Here is a 21193-nt window from a genome sequence, read left to right as displayed (position 1 = left end):
TAGTCTCTTTGTAAATACAAAGTCTGTCCAGAAAAAGTCCAGCCATTATAAATATAACAAGAACAGTTTGCACGACATTGATATAACCTGGCAGCCAAGGAGAGTGAACTGGAATGTGCATGTGTGAACAATGATGACTTTACTGTACTAGTCAGTGGGGGTGATAGATGCCATTGAGTGAGCATTTGTACAGTGTGGCCATCGCATTCAAAATGACTGAGCAAGAAGAGCAAAGAATTTGCAACAAATTTTGCATTAAACTTGAAAATTCCTCCTCAGAAACTATTCCGATGATTCGGGAGCCTTCAGGGATAATGCAATGAGTGTAAAACAAAAGTGTGGCACAAATACTTCAAAGATGGTAGAGAATCTCTTGAAAGTGATCCATTTTCTGGAAGGCCTGCAACAAGTAAAACACCTGAGAATGTTTAATGTGTACAGGCTGCAATCAACAAAGATTAGCAACTGACAGTGTGAGAACTAGAAGCTGATCTGAGGATTCCAAAAACTACTATGTCTGAAATTTTGATGCAGGATCTTGACATGAAAGACATCATCACAAAATTTGTTCTGTGGCTTCTGCTACCAGAGCACAAGGAACATCATGCTGCAGTTGGGAGAACTGTGTGAGGTCCCAAGGTGCCTACTTTGAAGGGGACTGAGGCATCATTGTCCTATGTACAATGTTTCTTGTATCTTGTATCTTCTTCAGTAAATGTCTCTATTTTTCATAGTACATGAATGAATACTTTCTGGAAAGACCCCGTATATCTCCTTGGAAATATCTTAATTTGTATGTCCCATCTCTGTCCTACAGGGGTTTGACTGACACATATCCCCTCTGGGCCTCTCATACCTTCTGCTCAGTATGACTTTTCTGATGACAGCCAATCTATTGGATCTGTCACCAGCTGTCCATCATTTAAGCCCTGCTTAATCAATCATCTCTGATCCTGGACATGGTCAATTAGTCAATCATTGGACAACTTTGATAGAGTGTCTACTCAGGGTTACTAGGTACTGGAGATACAGAAGTCCCTGCCTTAAGGACTTCATCATCTAGTGGGAGAAGGAAACAAATCAAATTAAAATTTAATATGGCAAGAACAAGGATAGAGATATCCATAGTACACTATAGAATTCACAGAAGAAGGGATATATAACACAGGACATCCAGAAAAAATAGAAATCATGGCAGTAATGATAAGAGGGAGATATAATAATGTATGTGCATAGCAAAATCAACTAACAGGAAAGTGGAGGGCAGCATATTTCCAGATGTGTACCTTTCACCAGAAGAATTCAGTTTTTATTTGTTTTACACATTGGGCTTTCATAAAACAATTCTTTTGAACAATAATTCAAATTTGAAAGCCCCTATGTCAGAGAATAAGTGAAAACAAGTTGGAAAACTGGAACTGCTAAAATCTATGAATAAGAGAGAATAAAATCAGATGGACAGTGGAACAGAACAGGAAATGGTAAATACATGTATTGTTTGGAACACAAGTCATTAACTAAGCTAGCTGCAGAAACCAAAGAGTGGCTTTCAGCAACATATTCACCAAAGGACAGAGGCAAAAGCCCAGAGGGGCTCTGTTGTTATTTTTCTTGAGAATGCATGTGTTTGAGAAATTATCTACTCTAATCACATCTTATAAGAAGTACTATGAATAGTGCTTTTTTTACCTAACTGAACTGCTGAATTTCAAAGACTATACTCTGCACAGAAGCATAACTAATGCATATTTTTTAAAAAACTATTCAAATGACTAATTAGGAGGTTATATTCCTGTCATTTGGAAATAATTGGGAAGGGAGTTTATAGAACCAGTGGCAGGATTGAGGAAAGGGTGAAAAAATACCTCTGGCCTAAGGAAAACCAATCATCAGCAGAGAGTGGGCAGTGTGTAGGGAAATGACAGCACTCAGTAATTACTATCATTAACCAAGCTCCTGTTCTTTTGGGCTACATGCTCTGCGCTAATTCTTATACATAAACGAAGATAACATTTATTGAGTCTTACTATATCCCAGGAATTATGTTATGGGTATTAATTGTAAGACTTAATAAAATAATATAAAACTGGTAGTTTCACTAACAGAAATAATTATTAATTTTAAGAGATAATTATTGAGCACTTGCTATGTGGCAGGTATTGTGCTAAGGGGTTTATATACTTACGTTACTTCATCCTTGCAATAACTACAGGGGGTAGTATTAATTCAACGAATGTTTTACTTTTCTTCCATATACATCTATATTGTGTGAATTGTTTTTCTTTTTTAAATTGTGAATTTTGTGAACAAACAAGACATAATACATATGACTATCTCTTATATTTTAGTCCCTATGCTCGACCTAGAGGCAGAATCATAAACAAAACAGACAGGGCACTATCTCAAGATGGGAGACATAGACAATTGCAAATAAACAAGTACATAATATACCTGATGGTGCTACGTCATGAAGGGTAGAAAAGTAAAGGAGAGTAAGCAAGATGATGAAAATATGGTGGGGGAGGGGGCTGGAGGGGCTCTTCTATTTAAGGTGGTAAAAAAGCCCTCTCTGAAAAGAAGACATCTTAACAGACAAGTGAAAGAGGTGAAGGTGGAATTGTTCCAAGAAGAGATAACTACCATAATTAGGCTTATCCTAGGAATGAGGAACTGGACCAACAGAGGGCAGCAGACACTCAAGTTCATTAAATATTCCATTTGTTTCCCTTCATTTCCCTTTCTCCTTTCAGCTAAGTAGCAGAATGACAAATTTGGGGAATGGTTACAATACAGTATGTAAAATTGGAGTCATTTGTCATTTACAGAATTCTATGTTTTTATTACAATATTAACAATGTTTTTGTAAATATTAAGCAATATAGAAGTTTGTTAAGAAAAGGTGAGAGTATCCCTTAATCTCACTTCCCAAAGGTTCCCATCATTAATGTGTACATCCTAAACATTTTATTATACTAGAATATTACTATGTAGAAATAGGGAGGGTAATTTCATATCTATTAAAAGTAAATATGACTACCATTTGACAGACTGATACCACTAGTCGGGATGATGCAGTATAAGTGAAAATAAAATTTGTCACTTGCCGTGTGAGGCAGTAAAAAGCTGACACCCAGTTCTCTAGTTTCTCTCTTCCTCAGCTACTGTGAGTGTGGGACCTCCACATTCCAGATGCAGCTACAGGATGGTGGAGCCATCACCAGCCTTACTGACTTTATAGAACAGAGGCCTCCCCACCCCATCCCTGGTTTGCGTTCATTATGAGTGAGAAATAAAGCTTATTATGTAAAGTCTCTGAGATCTGGCGATTGCTTATTATTGCAGCATCGCTATTGAACTGACTAATACAGAGAGGTTAAGAAAATTGCCCAAGTTTTCCTAGCTACCCACTGGAAGAGCTAGATTCAAACCTCAGTTTGAGTGCAGAGTCCTTGCTCTGTTATACTGTTTTTCAGAAAATGTCCTATTTGACCTTAACAGACTATCTGGAAAGATAGGTATTACTAGCCTATGTTAGCAGGAAGGAAAGTGAAATTTAGAGATAAGGCCATTTATATGTCCAGCTAGCTTAGTTAGTAGAGCATCAGACAGTTAGAGATAATGGCATTTGTCCACCACCACACAGCTGGCAAGTAGCAGAGCTGAGATACAAACCACCTATACCCACAGTCCTTACCCTGCTTTCCTCTACACTAGAAATAAAAGCATATCCTATTTATGTAATAACTCACAAGCTGATGTTGGTATACTTATTTATTTTAATAATCAACACAGTTAAGAATTTTTAAAACCATTTGCACTCCCCCCATTTACTTTTTATGAGGGAGCATTATAAAAAGCTTTCTGGTAAGCCCTGGCTGCTGTGGCTCAGTGGATTGAGCATCGACCTGTGAGCCAAGTGTCGCTGGTTCGATTCCCAGTAAGGGCACATGACTAGGTTGCACGTCAGATCCCCAGTTGGGGGCGCGAGAGGTAACCACACAATGTTGTTTCCCTCCCTCTCTTTCTCCTTTCCCCTCTCTCTAAAAATAAATAAACAATTATTTTTTTTAAAAATAGCTTTCTGGTAATATCATCAATATTGCCAAGAATCAACATTAGGCAGTTCACCTGCATCTTCATTTATATGTAATTAATTTACACATTTTTTGAATAAAGTAATAAAAACATTACTCATTTAAAATCTACCTAATTACCACTTTCAGACTTGCATGTGTTGGACCGACTGCCCAACCCTCCCCCATCTCCCACATCAGTGTAGCTCAGGAGCACTGGGAGCTGACCATAGTATCACACAACAACACTCCCCACCTGATCCAAGGCAAGTTCCAAGCCAGTGTCCACCAGACACAGAGGAAGTAAAGGCTGTTGGCAATGAATTCAAAAGAAAGGGTATCAGGGGCTTTGAAAAAGGTAAGAGGATCACTGACATGTCTGCTTGCATCTTCTTTAAAAAAAAAAAGTCAGAAAAAGCATTGTCATTGGGATAAAAGAGAGAGTGAAGCCTGAAGCATCAGGGAGCAGGACAGAAAGCTCCTCTGCAATCATACCCTAATGGAATGAACAGGTTGATAAAGTCTGTTAACTCTCATTTCAGTCTGGCCATTTTACCCACAGCAATAACTAATTATCTCTCACCATGCAGTGAATTGTTAGATTCAAAATTTAGCATAAATTAGAATTACCTGAAAAGCATGTTAAAACACAGATTCCTGGGCACCATCCTTAAAGATTCCAATTCAGCAGGTCTGGGGGTATCAAGAATTCCCATTTATGAGACTTCCAGCCAAGATGGAGGTCTAGACCAACAGGCTGCATCTCTCCACAACTAAGAAGGAATACAACTACCTCAAAACTAGAGACAACCAGAAGTTCCATAAAATTGAGCTGCATGGAAGTCCAACAAACAAAGATATAAAGAAGAAATACTCATTCAGACAGGTAGGAGGGGCAGAGTCAGGGTGGAAAGGATGCAGTGTGGTGGTGGCAGCAGCAGTTCCAGTGGAAGGCTGCCAGAAAGTAGTCACACATTTAAAAAAGTCAGTAGGGACACCTGGGGAGTGCTCCCAGCACCAGACCAGACCACACAGCTCACGGTCCTAGCACCAGGGAAAATAAAGCTTCATTGCTTCTGACTGTGCAGACCACTGGGGGTTGGGGCAGAGGAAGGAATTGCAGGTCTCTCAGCAGAGTCCCCTTATTTAAAGGGCCCCCATGGTCCTAGAACGTCTGTAGACCCACCCACTCTGGGAACAACGGTCAGGGCAACAGCGAGAGAGGTGCCAGTCCCATACCAAAGTAAAAGAAGTGCCTGGAAAAGGGTCAACTGCTGAGCAAGTGGCATTGTTCCCTCTCTGACCCCTCCCCCACATACAGTGCCACAACGTGGCGAAATGGGTTGCCCTGTACTGACAAATACCTAAGGCTCCATCCCTTATAACATAACAGATGAGACAGCTCTACCTAAGACACAGAGGCAAACAAACACAGGAGCCTGTCAAGTTGAGGATAGAGAAAAGTATGGCCCAAAAGGGAGAATTGATCAATGTTCCAGTGGGAGAACTAAGCAATGAGGAGATAGCCAACCTAACAAATGAGGAGATAGCCAACCTAACAATGAAGAGTTCAAAACACTGGTGATAAAGGTGCTCACAGACTTGACAGATATCCTTAAGTATGGCAGACACATAAGGGAAGAAGTAAAATGTATGCTAAATGAAACAAAGGAAAATCCACACAAAACCAATGGTGAAAGGAAGGAAACCGGGGTTCAAATCAATGATTTGGAACATAAGGAAGAAAAATACAGTCAACCAATACAGAATAAGGAAACAAGAATTGAAAAAATTGAGGAGAGGCTTAGGAACCTCTGGGACAACTTTAAACATGCCAACATCCAAACCATAGGTGTGCCAGAAGGAGAAGAAGAAGAGCAAGAAATTGAAAGCTTATGTGAGAAAATAATGAAGGAAAACCCCTCAAATTTGGTGAAGGAAACAGACACACAAGTCCATGAAGCACAGAGAGTCCCAATCAAGCTAGACCCAAAAAGGACCATGCCAAGACACGTCATAATTAAAATGCCAAAGGTTCAAGATAAAGAGAGACTCTTAAAAGCAGCAGGAGAAAAGCAGAGAGTTACCTACAAGAAGGTGTCTATAAGACTATCAGCTGATTTCTCAAAAGAAACTTTGCAGGCAAGAAGGGACTGGCAAGCAGTATTCAATGTGATGAAAAGCAAGGACCTACAACCAAGATTACTCTATTCAGCAAAGCTATCATTTAGACTGGAAGGGCAGATGAAGTGCTTCCCAGACAAGGTAAAGCTAAAGGAGCTCATCATCGCCAAGTTATTATTATATGAAATGTCAAAGGAACTTACTTAAGAAAAAGAAGATCAAACTTATGAACATTAAAATCACACAAACTCACAACTGTCAACAACTGAATCTAAAAAATAAGAACAAAATCCAACTAAGCAAACCAAAATAGGAACAGAATCATGGTATGGGGATCATTTGGAGGGTTATCAGCTGGTTGGTACAAAATAGAGAGGGGAAAGTTATAAATAATATAAGAAAGGGTGAAGCCAAAGAAATATGCACAACCCATGGACATGAACTAAAGGGGGTGTTATTGTTGGAGGGAAGCAGGGTACTGGGCAGAGGGGAGCAAAGGAGCAAAAATTGCAATACTGTAACAACATAATCAATAACATATACTTAAAAAGCTTTTTTTAATTCCCATTTATAACAGGGTCCCAAGGGACCACATTTTAGGGATTTTGTGGAGGACTGGGTAGATGAAGGAGAAACAATTTAAAGAAAATGATAAAAATGAAATAGATTTTTTCTAACCTAACAAAAAACTCCAGTGTTCAGAGTGAAAGAACACACTGGTAATCAGAAGACGTATTGAAATAAAATCTATCTAGTGACATTTCTGAATTTCAATATACATTACATTACATAGTAAAAGGGACTTTGCAGATGTGATTAAGGATATGGACCTTGAGATGGGGACACTATCCTGTATTGTCCAGGTGTGGCTAATCTAATAATATGAATACTTCAAAATGGAAAATCATTCTCAGCTCGAGAGAGACAGAAATGGCAGCATGCGTGGAATTGACCTGTCATTGCTAGCTTGAAAATAAAGGAAGGGAACCATGAGCCAAGGAATGTGGGTAGTTTCTAGAAGCTGGAAAATGCACAAAAATGGATTCTTCCCAGAGCCTCCAGAATGAACATGGTACTGCTGACTTACTGATTTTAGCCCAATGAGAACCATGTTGGATTTATGACCTACAGAACTGTAAGATAATGTATTTGTGTTGTTTAAGCCACAAAATCTGTGGTAATATGTTACAGCAACAATAAGAAACTGATACAGGCATGAAAAGGGAGTGGGATGTAGGGGAGAACCTTTTTGGACACCAGATACCATAACTGCCCTATAAGAGTTCTTTCCTAATGCTTTAGAAATCACTCTCTTAGACAAAAGAGATCTAAATCCAGAAATTGCTGGTTGTACACATTTCCTAACATATGTTCTTAATCAGAATACAACATTTATAATTTTTAAAATAAATTAATGATATTAATACTAATTGAAAACTGTCAGACATTTTGCTTGTGTTGTGCAAAAGAGGTTTTACTGATTAGCTTAAACAATCAGTCTATGTCCTCCAACAATGAAACCATTTAAGCTTACAAACAGTCAGTGCGCCTTAACTACTAAATTCCTTGGGTAAGAAAAATGTATATATGTGACTTGGTAGTTATGAAATATTCAAATATAACTAAATTTAAGCAGGAACTAGAATATGTCAAGCTGAACATCCTGAGAGGAGAGTTTAAGAGACTAAGAATTTAGGCATCTGAGTTGCCTACCTGACTGAAAGGTAACTAGTCTGTGCCAACAAACTGGAGATAACCTATCAGAGAGAGATTAAATATTTAGGAGTTTCTAGTACAAGTTTTTATATAATTATATGTCAAGTTTGGTTATATGATAATGAGGTAGAAATTATCTACTGTCTCAATAATATTCTCTTGCTTTCCCTTTCTTCAATGATTCTGTAATTCATATAAGCAAAAAAAGAAACATAAATTTAGAGAGTGTGGTATTGTCCTGTCTTCAGCTACTACTTTACTTTTCTCCTTCTTACTCACCAGCAATCACTTCCCCAAAAAAATCTGTAATGAGATTTTTGGCCAAATTCTGTTACTGGAAAGTTGAGTTTTTAACTTGTTTAGACTAAAAGTAATGTTCAACATAGAGATCATAAAGGACTTTGCCAGAATTCTTCCTTTGATACCAAAAAAAAATTTGGTGAGTGAAGGAAAACTCATTTTAAATGTGCATGTCTCTATTTGTTTAGACAGGACAGAAATAGAAGTGTCAAGAAAATGTCATAAAGTCACTTTACTAAAACAGGCCCAAACTATTTTTACAGTCAAAGTTAAATTTGCGAAACCTTTAGGTGATCCAATGAGATAAGGGAGTTCAAACTTTATAACCTCACCACAGTGGGATTTATTATACTTATTATACAGTTGTATTTGTTAATTTTTTTACCTTCATAAGAAAAACAAATACATCCTATAAAATCTTTCATCTATTTTATATTCTACTAGTTTTGCTAGTTTTATAGATTGCTTTCTACTTTACTCCTTCAAAAATATTGTATAAAAAGCTGAAAAACATATTATCAGATTATTTTAAGAAATATTCTATTTCTTATAACCCCTATAACCAACCACTGCAAAAACAAACAAAAAGGCAAAACAAGTTAGTTCATGTTCCTTGTATTTCAATCAATTGCATGGGGTAGTCTCATTCACCAGAACTGGGAGACTCAGAGGCCAGACCATTAACCACTCTCCTTCCTTTACCCTCTCCCCCCAGTGCAGACACACATTCAGTCTGGGCCTTCTTTTCCATTCCCATTGTACTTCTGATCTCAGGTTCTCTCTAATCTGAACTACCTTAAAAGCCTCCCAAATAACCTCTACCTCTGTTCTTTACCTTCTATAAACCATCCTTCACACAGTTACACTCTCTTACAATCTTGTCTTGAGGGTTGATTTAATTAGATTCCTAAAGTCCATTCCTTGCTCACCTCTGTCCTGCAATGGACTTTGCTGCCCACAGAACAAAATCTAAACCCTACATAATAGACAAGGTCTCCATAATTTTGGTTCAACATCTTGTATCTCAATCTCCCATATAATTTTCCTGCTCCTCCTCCTTCTCATCTCTAATTTCACCCCCACCACAGCCTAAACATGCACTACAATTTTCCACCTTTGCTTATCCTGTTTTCTCTACCTTGAATATCTTTCTTCTTCATTTCAATGTTTCCAAATTTTGCCCTCTCCCGGAAGCTTTGATCCCTCCAATCTCAAGTCAAAAATAACCTCTTCTGCACCTATGTACCAGACTACTTCATTTTTATATCTACTACATCCCCATCAAAAGCTGAACTACAGCACAGTCGTGTGCACCTGAGGATAGGGACTGTACCTCATCCCTCATTACACAGACCTTGGCTTATATTGAACCTTGATCAATAGCATTTTGCTTAATTGAACTCAAAAGGGTCAAACTAGAGGGGGAAAAAGAATTGGCAATGGGGAGTGATAATCTATTAAAATGACAGGTCATTATTTTTAATTTGACAAATTCTACATTTATTTATACCACTGGTATACATAAGAGTCTACCCAATAGCTATCGATTGGACCAAAAAAATAATAATAATAATTTCTAAGCAAAAAGGTTAATGACAAAACCATTCCATTCTTTTCACAATTTTTCTTCAAAATCTTTGTTTTATTCTCCTGGGATTTTTCCAAATAAAAGCTGAAAGATGGGCTAGAACTGAGTCATGGTGACCACATGCTTTATCACTAGCGCACTGACCAGAGCTGCATGGATGAGAATTATCCATCCACATACCAGTAGCCACAGACAGCCTACCTATGACTCACCTGCATTTTGAGTCAAGAGACTGAGTAAGAACAGAAGGAGCTAAGGTCACCACTTGACAATGTAGATGGTGTCTCACCACCTTCATTCCAAAAAAATCATGCAGAAAATTTATTTTGTTTACTAGCATCCTGACTTATACCTCTAGTTGTATAACCCTGGGAGAATGACTAAGCCTATCTGTGCTTCAGTTTCCTCACCTCTTCAAAGGCAATAATAATAATACCTACCTTTGTTTTCCCCACTACTGTAAATAGTATGTTACTTAATTTATATATGTAAAACATAATTATTGACCAGAGTAATCACACTCAATAAACACTAGTTTTAAATAAAAACTAAAATTAATGTTAGTTTTTCACTATTATTGTTATTGTTTTAATTACTGAAAACACATAAAAAAGCATAGCTGAAATCAATGATATAAAGATGACAGCATAATTTATGCTTTCAGTGGGAACATCTGTACACATAATCATAAAGACCCAAACAAAAGTAATAAAATCCAGATCTTCACTCATCAGATTCATCTGGCAAAAGTTCCAAGTATCTTTATTCATGAAATTTAATATATGACTTTTTCTCTCACCCCCAACGACAGCCCTTTAACATTTATCTAGTATTTTAATCCTATTCTCCATCAAACCTTGGATGGGCTCATTGATATGATGCCAGCTGTTGGCCTGGCACATTATCCTCTTTACCCCAACAGTCTTTTAGGCAAAAATGAAGAGGTGAGAAAGGAACATAGGGACTTTTTAACAACCAGTGATACATTGGGCAAAATATGAACACTCCAAACCATGAAAAAAAACAGATAAACTGTCATCCGACTATCACTTTCTGAATAATTGTGCATTGATTTTAGTGAACAACAAAATGAAGATGTCTTTTAAATTATATGTTTTCAGTAACACAACCCAAGAAGTGGTTTGAATGTGATGTACTTGAATTTCTACAGCTCCTGAGACTATAGCTCTATCCCTAAATGGTAAAATAATCCACAGATTCTATAAAGCAAGTCATTTGATTTCTACCAAAAAAGTAAATAAATTCTTGGCATCATAGTGGTATTTGAAAAGCTGTACTAGAATAAATTTCATTAGCCTGAAAAAGACAGTAAATGAGTATCCCAGTTGTTATTCCATGGAATAAAGTAATGTGATTGTCTTTTTTGTTTTTTCTTTCCTGTTTCATTTTATATATTTAACCATCGAATGCTAATTAGTTCTTCCCAAAATTCAACTTATAAACTGTTACCTTTAAAGAGTTAAATCTGAGAAACAAGATGGCGGAGGAGTAAATGGAAGCTACACTAACTTCCTCCTAGAACTAGTCTGGATTTACAATGTAATTTTGGAGAAATCATCTGGAATAACCAACCGAACACCAGCTGGAGAGAAGTCTTATAACCATGGAGAGACAGAAAAGGCCGCTACATCACAACCTGACCGGTAGGGAGTGCGGATACGCGGAAGGGCTGGCTGGGCTCACACGGGTGGCAGCTGAAGGGACTGAGAAACAGCTCAGCAGCTGGGGGTTCCCCCTGAGAAGGGCAGGGTCTAAACCCCCAGCCGGGCTCCCCAGCCTACAGCAACAGAGTGGAAAGTAAAATAGTATCCAGCTGAGAAAAGCAAAAAGCCACAGGGTTTCTTGCTAGCCAGAGAGAAACAGCTGGAGAAAAAGAGCTCTTAAGCGGATCACATATGAAAATATTCTGCCCCCACTTACCCTGGGCACAAGCGGAGGAAAGGCAGAGAGGACTGGAGACACTTGGGGAGAGTTTGGTGTGGTGGCTTTGAGGGGAGAGCTGGGGAAGCGGCCGGCCGGGTCCCAGTGCTGACTCATCCCCACACTGCAGGCAGACCATTCCCGGCCAAGTGGCGTCAGCCTGAGGGGAAGCAAAGGCCCTGCCTACAGGAATTAAGCTGCCACACCCACGGTCCTTAAGCCTGACGGCTAATCACAGATTGAATAGATTAACAACTAAGAAGCCAGACAAAGGCAGTAGATCCCTGGAAGTCTCCAACAGGCTGCCTAGGGCCAGACTGGTACAGGATCTGACGCCACCAGGGGCAGATCCAGGAAGTGCAGATCATTCTAAGAAGCACCAACAAACAATAGGAGTCACAAAAATGGGGAGACAGAGAAACAACCGCCCATCGAAAGGAAAAGTAGAATCCCCAGAGAGAGTGCTAAATGAAAGAGAGGGGAGCAAACTATCAGTTATGGAATTCAAAACATGGATTATGGAGAAGCTCAATGAGCTCAGCGGAAACTACAAGGAACTCCAGAAAAACTACAAGGAACTTACTGAGAATTACACCAGCATGAAAAAGGACATGGAAGCTATCAATAAGAGCCAGGAGGAAATGAAGAATACGATCTCTGAATTGAAGAACACAGTAGAAGGAATTAAAAGCAGGCTAGAGGAAGCAGAAGATTGAATCAGCGAGCTGAGGGCAACTTAGACAAAAACTCCCAGACAGTGCAACAAAATTAAAAAGACTAAACAAGACTGAAGGGGCTCTAAGACAGCTGCAGGACAACATGAAACGTAATAATATCCGTATCATAGGAATTCCAGAAGCAGAAGAAGAGCAAGGGATAGAAAACCTCTTTGAAAAACTAATGACAGAAAACTTCCCTAACATGAGGAAAGAGTCACGCAAGTCCAGGAAGCACAGAGGGTCCCAATGAAGACGAACCCCAACAGGCCCACTTCAAGACACATCATAATTAAAATGCCAACATTCAAAGACAAAGAGAGAATCCTAAAAGCAGCAAGAGAGAAACAACTAATAACACACAAGGGAGCTTTGTATTGGTTTGCAGACTGAAGGTCACCCTAAATGTTCCTTGCATAAGTTCCAGCAAAGCGGAACTAAAGATCATAAGTGATCATTTTCTGCACTTGTGCTCTTCTTGTGTTTATGCAAATGAATAGGATAAATTAAAAATGAACTTAATGCAGTCCCTTTAATGACAAGGAGGGTAATCCTAGGGAGAAAAATCGGGATTCAAGGAAAATCACAATGCTCAGTGGTGGACTGTAAAGTAGTGCAGCTAACCATCTTTAAGGTTTCTTTTCATTTAAAATTTGTTTTCATTTGAAAGGTATACTATGTCTGTGGCATTATCAAGGATGTTTAACTTACAGGCAAGAAGAATGTCAAGTGCCTTGCAACTGAATGTCTTTCCAATAAGACAGTCCTACAGATTTAGAGACTTGTATGTGGGTTATGTTACATAAATTAACATGTGTTTTCTGTTTTCAAAGGGCATAAGCCTACGATCTCATTGCCTGAGTGATTATCTGTATATATAGGCCTCACTTAATCCTGTCTGCATCGCTGCCTCCTGAGACTCAATGGTTTGACTGAACTAAGTGGCTGGGTTGGTGAAGAATGGGGTGGTCTGTGGGCTTCACTTTAAAACTGGTTTCTCTTTTCTGTCCTAAAGGCTTGGACAGAAAGAGCCCAGAGGCCTGAGAGGGGGGAAACCTAAAATATTTCCCTCAGTCAAAACTAAGTATAATAGGCAAAAGGGTTTTGGACAGGTGAGATGTACCTGGCACACCTTCCTCCAAAGAAGCCCTTCTTTTCCCTAATGTGGGACATTGAAAAATTAACACCTGTCTTTTGTCATCTAGTGGTTATGGATTGAATGATGTCCTTTAACCCTGTTGCCAAATCTGTTGCCTCCAGAATACAACAAGGATGCCAGCCTGTTAAATCAAGCACGCCATTGTCCGGGGACAGCCAGCTGACCTGAAGTCTGCACGATCCTTCCCCATGTGGGAAGGCCACCGTCCCCTCCACACCCCCACTCTTATTAGGGATTTCTGAACCCAGGGGTATGTAGGACGATAACCATGTCCAGCTTGAAGCAGCTAGAGGAGCTCGAGACCTTCGTCCATTGTCCTTTATAAGATTATGAACGGTCTTAAGTCTGAGAGGGAGAGATTGTTATTTTTTATTGTTAAAATAATAATTTATTTATTTATTTATTTAAAAAAAGAAGAATAATATTTAAAAGGGTGAGGCAGGAAATCTTGTATGTACAACCCATGGGCATCGACTGGGGACGGGGGGGTTGTTGGGGGGAGTGCTGCGTGGAGGGGAGCAAAGGGGAAAAAATTGGAACTATTGTAACAATATAATCAATAAAATATACTTAAAAAATATTCATCAAATAAGTGCATCAGAATGTTGCCTGGTGATGGTAAGGAGGAAAGAACAAACTCTCTTTGGACGGGTCTCTTAATTCCTTATATTGCACAACAAGTTCTCAGATCCAATGATTCAGAGGTAAGGCATCAAGAACCTAAAGTAGGAGGAAAATTTCTTCCCCGTCAGTCACATTTCAGGCCATGAGGAATTAAACAGACCAAAGCACCATTGCCTCAGAAGGGCTCTTCAGGCTCTGCTTCTCTTACTCCATCTTCCCTGTTCTCTGTCACCAGCCTTTCATGGAAGAGCTTTTGCTTTCCACCAATTGGTTTGGACTGAAGAATTCAGACATTTCTTTGCATCCCAAGTCAACCTAGCCTTTAACAAAAATGTAAATTGCTCTCTGCCCCAAATCCTTGGTTTGGCCTCAACCTGTCCCACCTCTTGAGAACTGACCTGGGTCAGAGGTCCAGGTCTCTTACAAATGCAAGAGGAAAACCTGGAAAAAACTGCCAAAGTCCCAAGACTGGTGGTGGCAGCAGCAGTCACGACAACCTAACTACCATGCAGATTTGCCCCTTGCACCATCACTCACCCTTGGGACAGGGTTTTCCCAGCCCTGCTTCTCCTACTGAAGCAATTCCTTTACAAATGTGGGCAAAACAGCAGTTGCAGGGAGATGCCTAGGCCCTGGTGTCTTAACTCTGTTCTTAAAGTTGTGTGGTGGTGCTGGTGGGTCTGGACACTACCATCACCACCTAAAATTCTGAGACTAACAATGGCACCAGGGAGCTACAGGAATGGAATCAAAGATTGCATCTCCCTCATGAATATATAGAGCCCCTAAGTTATCTAAGCAGAAGTGTCTTTGACATTACTTGAATCACAGATTTAGCTCTAGCTTCTGCTGGTAGTTACAGGGCCCTTTCTCCAAAGCATGCAGCAGTGCAAGCACAGAAAACAGTATGCTTTTTATAGATGTATGCCCTGGACAAGAGATTCCTTCTGGGTGAAATACAACCAGAAACATAACCAATAAGCACTAAATATCTTTGCTTTAAATAGCACCAAATGCAATTTCCAAAACCTTGGAAGTCATGGCAGTTTAAGCATGAATGGCATGTCACTGCTTACAAAGTATTTCCACCAATTTCCCCACTTGAAAGGAAAATAGGGAGTAAATTGTCACAACTTCAAACTAAAAACGATAGAAGACATAAGTCTGGTTATATAGACTTTTCAGAAACTCATAATAGTAGATCATTCATTCATTGTAAGATAATGATTTGGTTTAAGCTACAAAATATGTTTTTAAGAACTGGTATGTTATCATTATCTGTCCTTTATAATCTTTACATTTCAGGCTATGAAGAAAGCAAAACAGAATTTTCACCTCTTTTATATGCATCAGAGAAGTGTAAGAAAATATTTCCATGAAACTTACTGTGGCGGACAATCTGCTTAATTACAGCAATGCGCTTGATGTGGGCTCTGGACACAAAGCAAACCCCCCAAATTGGAAATGATAACTGATGCCTTTGCCAAAGCATGTCAGCAGCTGGTGACTATGACTCACTGAATTTTGAGTGCCTGTCTCCTGGTGGTGGTTTCCTATGTGTGTGCCCCACTGGAGTTCTCTGGGTGGGTGGTCTGTGAACTATTTGGAATTTATGAGGCTGACTTTGCCCACCTTCAGTGAGACAAACATGCCACATGCTATTGCTTGCAGTTTGATTGTGGAGTGGTACCTGGTTTATTCTCCCCAGAATCAAATCAAACGCTAAGAATGCTAAGAGATCCTGATCACCATTAGCATGGCTCTCTTATGAGCTAGGGGAAGAATTGCCAATACATGCAACATATCCTTCACAGTCAGGGAGAAAAAGGAATTGTTCTTTGCCACTTCTGTGGAAAATAAGAGAAAGGACAAAGGTAGATTCTATTCTTGTTGTAAGCCCATAGTAGCTTCTACTCTCTGCTGAGTTTCATTACTCTGTCCAGAGTTCTAATGTATGTCAAATCACTTTGCAAACCATTTCTCAAACTTTCCAAAGAAATTCTTACTGAAGAATTCAAAAGTATTATTGAAAAAGAAATCTTTCCTCATTATGAAAATGATAATTCAAATGCCATGCTAAGCCATCATCTTTTCAACTTAGAAAATGTAAATACCCTTAGGAGAACCATACCATAAAAAACTTGACATTTTTTACACTTTATATGAATGAAGGATATGAGAATTTATATTAACTGTGAAGAAGAATTAAGACACTAATTTTTACCAAGAAACAACAGAGGAATAAATAAAATAAACAACTAACTTAAGACGAAACTTCAACATCAATTTTTTATGTGCCCCTGTTGAGGGGACAATGATGTGTAGTCCTTATGTGGTTGGTGGTAGGCTTCATCTGGGTTTGGGTGTTTCTGGTGTTCTTTATTTCATCTTTGGAACAATGATTCATTCAACATTTATTGAGCTTCTACAAGCATCTTCTATGTGCCAGTCACTCTTGTCAATAGTGGGGCTATAGAAGCAAGCAAAACAAAGTCTCTGCTTTCATGAAGCTTTTAGTTCACTATAAGTTTAATATAATTAAAATAAAATATGTTGGATACATTCATATCCAACTTTATAAAGCAGTTATCCCATATGTACCTACAACTCAGTACAAACACATAATTCCAAGCTGTGGTTCTATTTTGGTCGCCAATCCCTCTTTCTTAGGATTGAAACAAGATAACAAAGGTTGCATCTCCAGCCACAATGTCAGATATGATCCACCTCCTAAGCCTGTTTTGGCCTCTTCTATTCAGTCTTACTCTGTATTTAACTGTGCTGTCATTGCCCCAGTACCCATTTCCCTGCTCTGGAGAGCCATCCTACCCACTGAGGAACTGCCCTGCAACAGACCAATGCCCAGGACCCACCAGTTGACTGTGATCTGCTCAGTGTCTTCAAAGCCTTTCTCTTGCCCCATTTCATCACAAGGTTTCTTTGATTTGCATGTTCTTAAACAGGCTTAGCAACCTCATGCTTGAGTTCACCATCTGACTACCCAGGGGAGAAGAGCAATTCCTGCCCTATCTGTAAGTGAGACTATTAATCCTTCAGATCAACTCCTTGCTCTTTAGATAGGGAAACAAATTAGTTTCTGGAACATTATAAAATGATTCTGCTAGCTCAAATATTTCTTCCTCAACCTATCTCCTGTAAAGTTTTTTAAAGATAAAAATGCCACCCATGGAGAGTTTGTTTTAAAAGGCCCCAGGTAAGACCCAGAGAGCTATTGGTGTAACCACATGGGTCTTTCAGATGTGTGTCTTGGTTTGAGAGCATTGCTCAGAAAGCTAATTAGTTAAAACACACTTACTGCAGTAACCTCTGCACGTGTACCATTCCCAGCCTTCCTCTAGATATGTCCCCTTCTACTAGTATATTCAACCTAAACATCTGATTTTGTGACCACACTTATGGTGTATCATTCATGATCTCACCATCCCCATCCCTTTTATTTTCCTCGGTGACTTTAGCCTATGCACTGCCTCCATTTGACTCTTTCCATACTTTATTTCTCATCTACCTATATTAAATTCTTTTCAAAATTAAGGATAATATTGTAACCAGGCTAGGCTTGACTTCTATGTTTCTTTTAAATAAGCAATGAGGCAAACAATAGCCTAGAAATCAAAATTTTATCCTGCTGCCTTGTCACCTCCATTCAAAACAATTATGCAGAATACTCTGGGTGTGCACCAGCCTGGGTATGACTGGGGTGTGGGCACCTATGGTCATCTTGGCTTTCTGGGAAAAGGCAATATGAGAGGAGAGAGCAACCCAAATGTGGAGGGCTAGATAGCCCCATACCCTGTCATCAACCTCAGGCAAGCCAGCAGACCAGACAGTGATAACAGGAAGAGCAGGAGGAAAGGAAGAGGGCAGGACAGCTACGAGCTTGTGTGGTGAGTCATGGTACTGAGTCTACAAAATTGGAACATAATGCCAATACAGACCACAGTTTATTATCGTTTCATGCACCACAATCAATGACTCAGATAAAGTGGGCAATCAAGTGTAAAAGAGAGTGATGGAAGTGGCCATGTTCTAGTCTTCTTTATTGGAATGAAGTAATAGAAAAGGCCACATGTACCATGAAGTGGCCAGTCCGTCTAAACGGTCCTGCTGAAGACCAACTTGATGGAAAAGTTTAGAGAGCAAGTGTTTTCAAAATACCTAAAGGTCATTGTCTTCTTTTAATTAAACCTCCACTAAATAATCAAGAAAACAGAATATACTGCTGAAACACTGTTTGAGCCTTTCAATACTCCAGGCTCATACATAGCCACTCAGGCTGTTTTAGCATTAAAGACATCCTGAGCATCATAACAAGAAGGAAAATTGCTAGTGACTAGTATGGTACCAGATAGTGAAGGCTGTGTCACACTAGTCCCTCCTGTGGCTGAGGAACATGTGATTGGCAGCTGTGGTAAGCACATGTCAATCCACACTGCAGGCTGTAACATAGTTCATTGTGACTGCTAAGGCTGAGAAGTAGGAATTCCTCTAAAACAATCCCTAGAAACAGCTATGAAAGTAAAGACATGCTATGGTTACATCTGCCCAGATTAGTAAAAGAATTTAACAAGTATTACACACATGGGCCACGTGGATTGAACAGTATACTGATTCAAGGAAATTTCAAAGAATTTTCCATTGACATTGGATATGACGGATCCTGAAGTCTTTCTTCAAGAATTTTCTAATCCAGACTTCACACCACCTTCCTAACAAGTAGTAGATAAATAAATTCAAAATTAACCTTATTGCTGTGATTCTATCTACAAGAATATTGATCTCACTTAATTGAATGTGCAGAGATTTTGAGTGTCACTTTTATATTTTGAAGGGAAAATGTGACCAAGTAAAAAATAGATTTCAAAACATAGCCTCATTACACAACAATGTGAATGCACCTTTTCACTGGACTGTATATGTTAAAATGGTTAAAATGGTAAATTTTATGCTATGTGTATGTTACCACAATAAGAGAAATAACTTTTTTTCAAAAATGGCCTCGGACGTCCAACCAAGATGGAGACCTAGAGAGACATGCTGTGTCTCCCTCCACAACTAAGAAGGAATACAACTACCTCAAAACTAAAGACAACCAGAAGTTCCATAAATTCGGGATGCATGGAAGTCCAACAAACAAAGATATAAAGAAGAAATACTCATCCAGACAGGTAGGAGGTGCGCAGCTGGGATGGAGAGGGCACAGTACTGTGGCAGCGGCAGCGGCGGCGGCAGTGGCAGCGGCAGCAGCAGTAGCAGGGTGGCAGAAAGTACAGTCACACATTTTAAAAACTAGGGAGGGACAACTGGGGAGCACTCCCAGCACCAGACCAGACCGCGCAGCTCATGGTTCTAGTGCCGGGGACAATAAAGCTTCATTGCTTTTGACTTTGCAAATCACTGGGGGTTGGGGTGGAGGAAGAAACTTCCTGTCTCACAAGAGAGTCTGCTTGTTTAAAGGGCCCCCATGGTCCTGGAATGTCTGCAAACCCACCCACTCTGGGAACAACAGCCAGGGCAACAGCTAGAGAGGCACCAGTCCCATACAAAGTGGGAGAAGTGCCTGGAAAGGGGGCGAGTGCTGAGCAAGCAGCATTGTTCCCTCTTAGACCATTCCCCCATAAACAGCGTCACAATGTGGTGAAATGGGTCGACCTGTACTATGAATACCTCAGGCTCCTTCCCTTACAACGTAACAGGGGCGACAGCTCTGCCTAAGACACAGAGGCAAACAAACACAGGAGCCTGTCAAGATGAGGAGACAGGGAAGCATGGCCCAAAAAAGGGAATGGATCAAGGTTCCTGTGGGAGAACTAAGCAATGAGGAGATAGCCAACCTTACAAATGAGGAGATAGCCAACCTAAGAGATGAAGAGTTCAAAACACTGGTGATAAAGATGCTCACAGGCTTGACAGATATGCTTAAGTATGGCAAATGCATAAGGAAAGAAGTGAAGGCTATGCTAAATGAAACAAAGGAAAATCCACACAAAAGCAATGGTGAAGAGAAGGAAATCAGGGTTCAAATCAATAATTTGGAACACAAGGAAGAAGAAAACAGTAAACCAGTACAGAATGAGAAAACAAAAACTAAAAAAAAAAAAATCAGGAGAGGGTTAGGAACCTCTAGGACAACTTTAAACATGCCAACATTTGAACCATATGGGTGCCAGGAGGAGAAGAGGAAGAGCAAGAAATTGAAAACTTATATGAGAAAATAATGAAAGAAATCTCTCCAAATCTGGCAAAGGAAATAGACATACAAGTCCAGGAGGCACAGAGTCTCAAACAAGCTAGACCCAAAAAGGACCACGCCAAGACACATCATAATTAAAATGCCAAAGGTTCAAGATAAAAAAAGAATCTTAAAAGCATCACGAGAAAAGCAGAGAGTTACCTACAAAGGGGTTACTCTAAGACTTTCAGCTGATTTCTCAAAAAGAACTTTGCAGGCAAGAAGGAACTGGCAAGCAGTATTCAATGTGATGAAAGCAAGGACTTACAACCAAGATTACTCTATCCAGCAAAGTTATCATTTAGAATGGAAGGGCAAATAAAGTGCTTCCCAGACAAGGTAAAGCTAAAGGAGGTCATCATCACCAGGCTATTATGTGAAATGTCAAGGGGACTTACTTATGAAAAAGATCAAAATTATGAACATTAAAATGACAACAAACTCACAACTATCAACTGAATCTAAAAAGTAAAAACAAAATCCAACTAAGCAAACCAGAATAGGAATAGAATCATAGATGTAGGGATCATTTGGAGGGTTATCAGCTGGGAGGGGAATGGGGGATAAATGGGGAGATGGTGCAGGGATTAATAAGCATAGTTGTTTGGTACAAAATACACAGGCAGAAGTTAAGAATAATACAGGAAAGGGTGAAGCCAAAGAACTTATATGCATGACCCATGAACATGAAGTAAGGGGGGG

General features: G+C 39.5%; 1 pseudogene; it reads left to right on the top strand.

The window, feature by feature from the left end:
• Positions 1-19002, top strand: part of LOC150021376 (actin-related protein 3-like) — an 89746-nt pseudogene extending 70744 nt beyond the window's left edge.
• Positions 19003-21193: the final 2191 nt, after the last annotated feature.

Source organism: Furipterus horrens, unplaced genomic scaffold (assembly GCF_987537825.1).
Source record: "Furipterus horrens unplaced genomic scaffold, mFurHor1.1.pri manual_scaffold_1, whole genome shotgun sequence".
NCBI classification, from domain to species: domain Eukaryota; kingdom Metazoa; phylum Chordata; class Mammalia; order Chiroptera; family Furipteridae; genus Furipterus; species Furipterus horrens.
The sequence above is the reverse complement of the archived record's forward strand: the minus strand, read 5'-3'. Positions and strand labels throughout refer to the sequence as shown.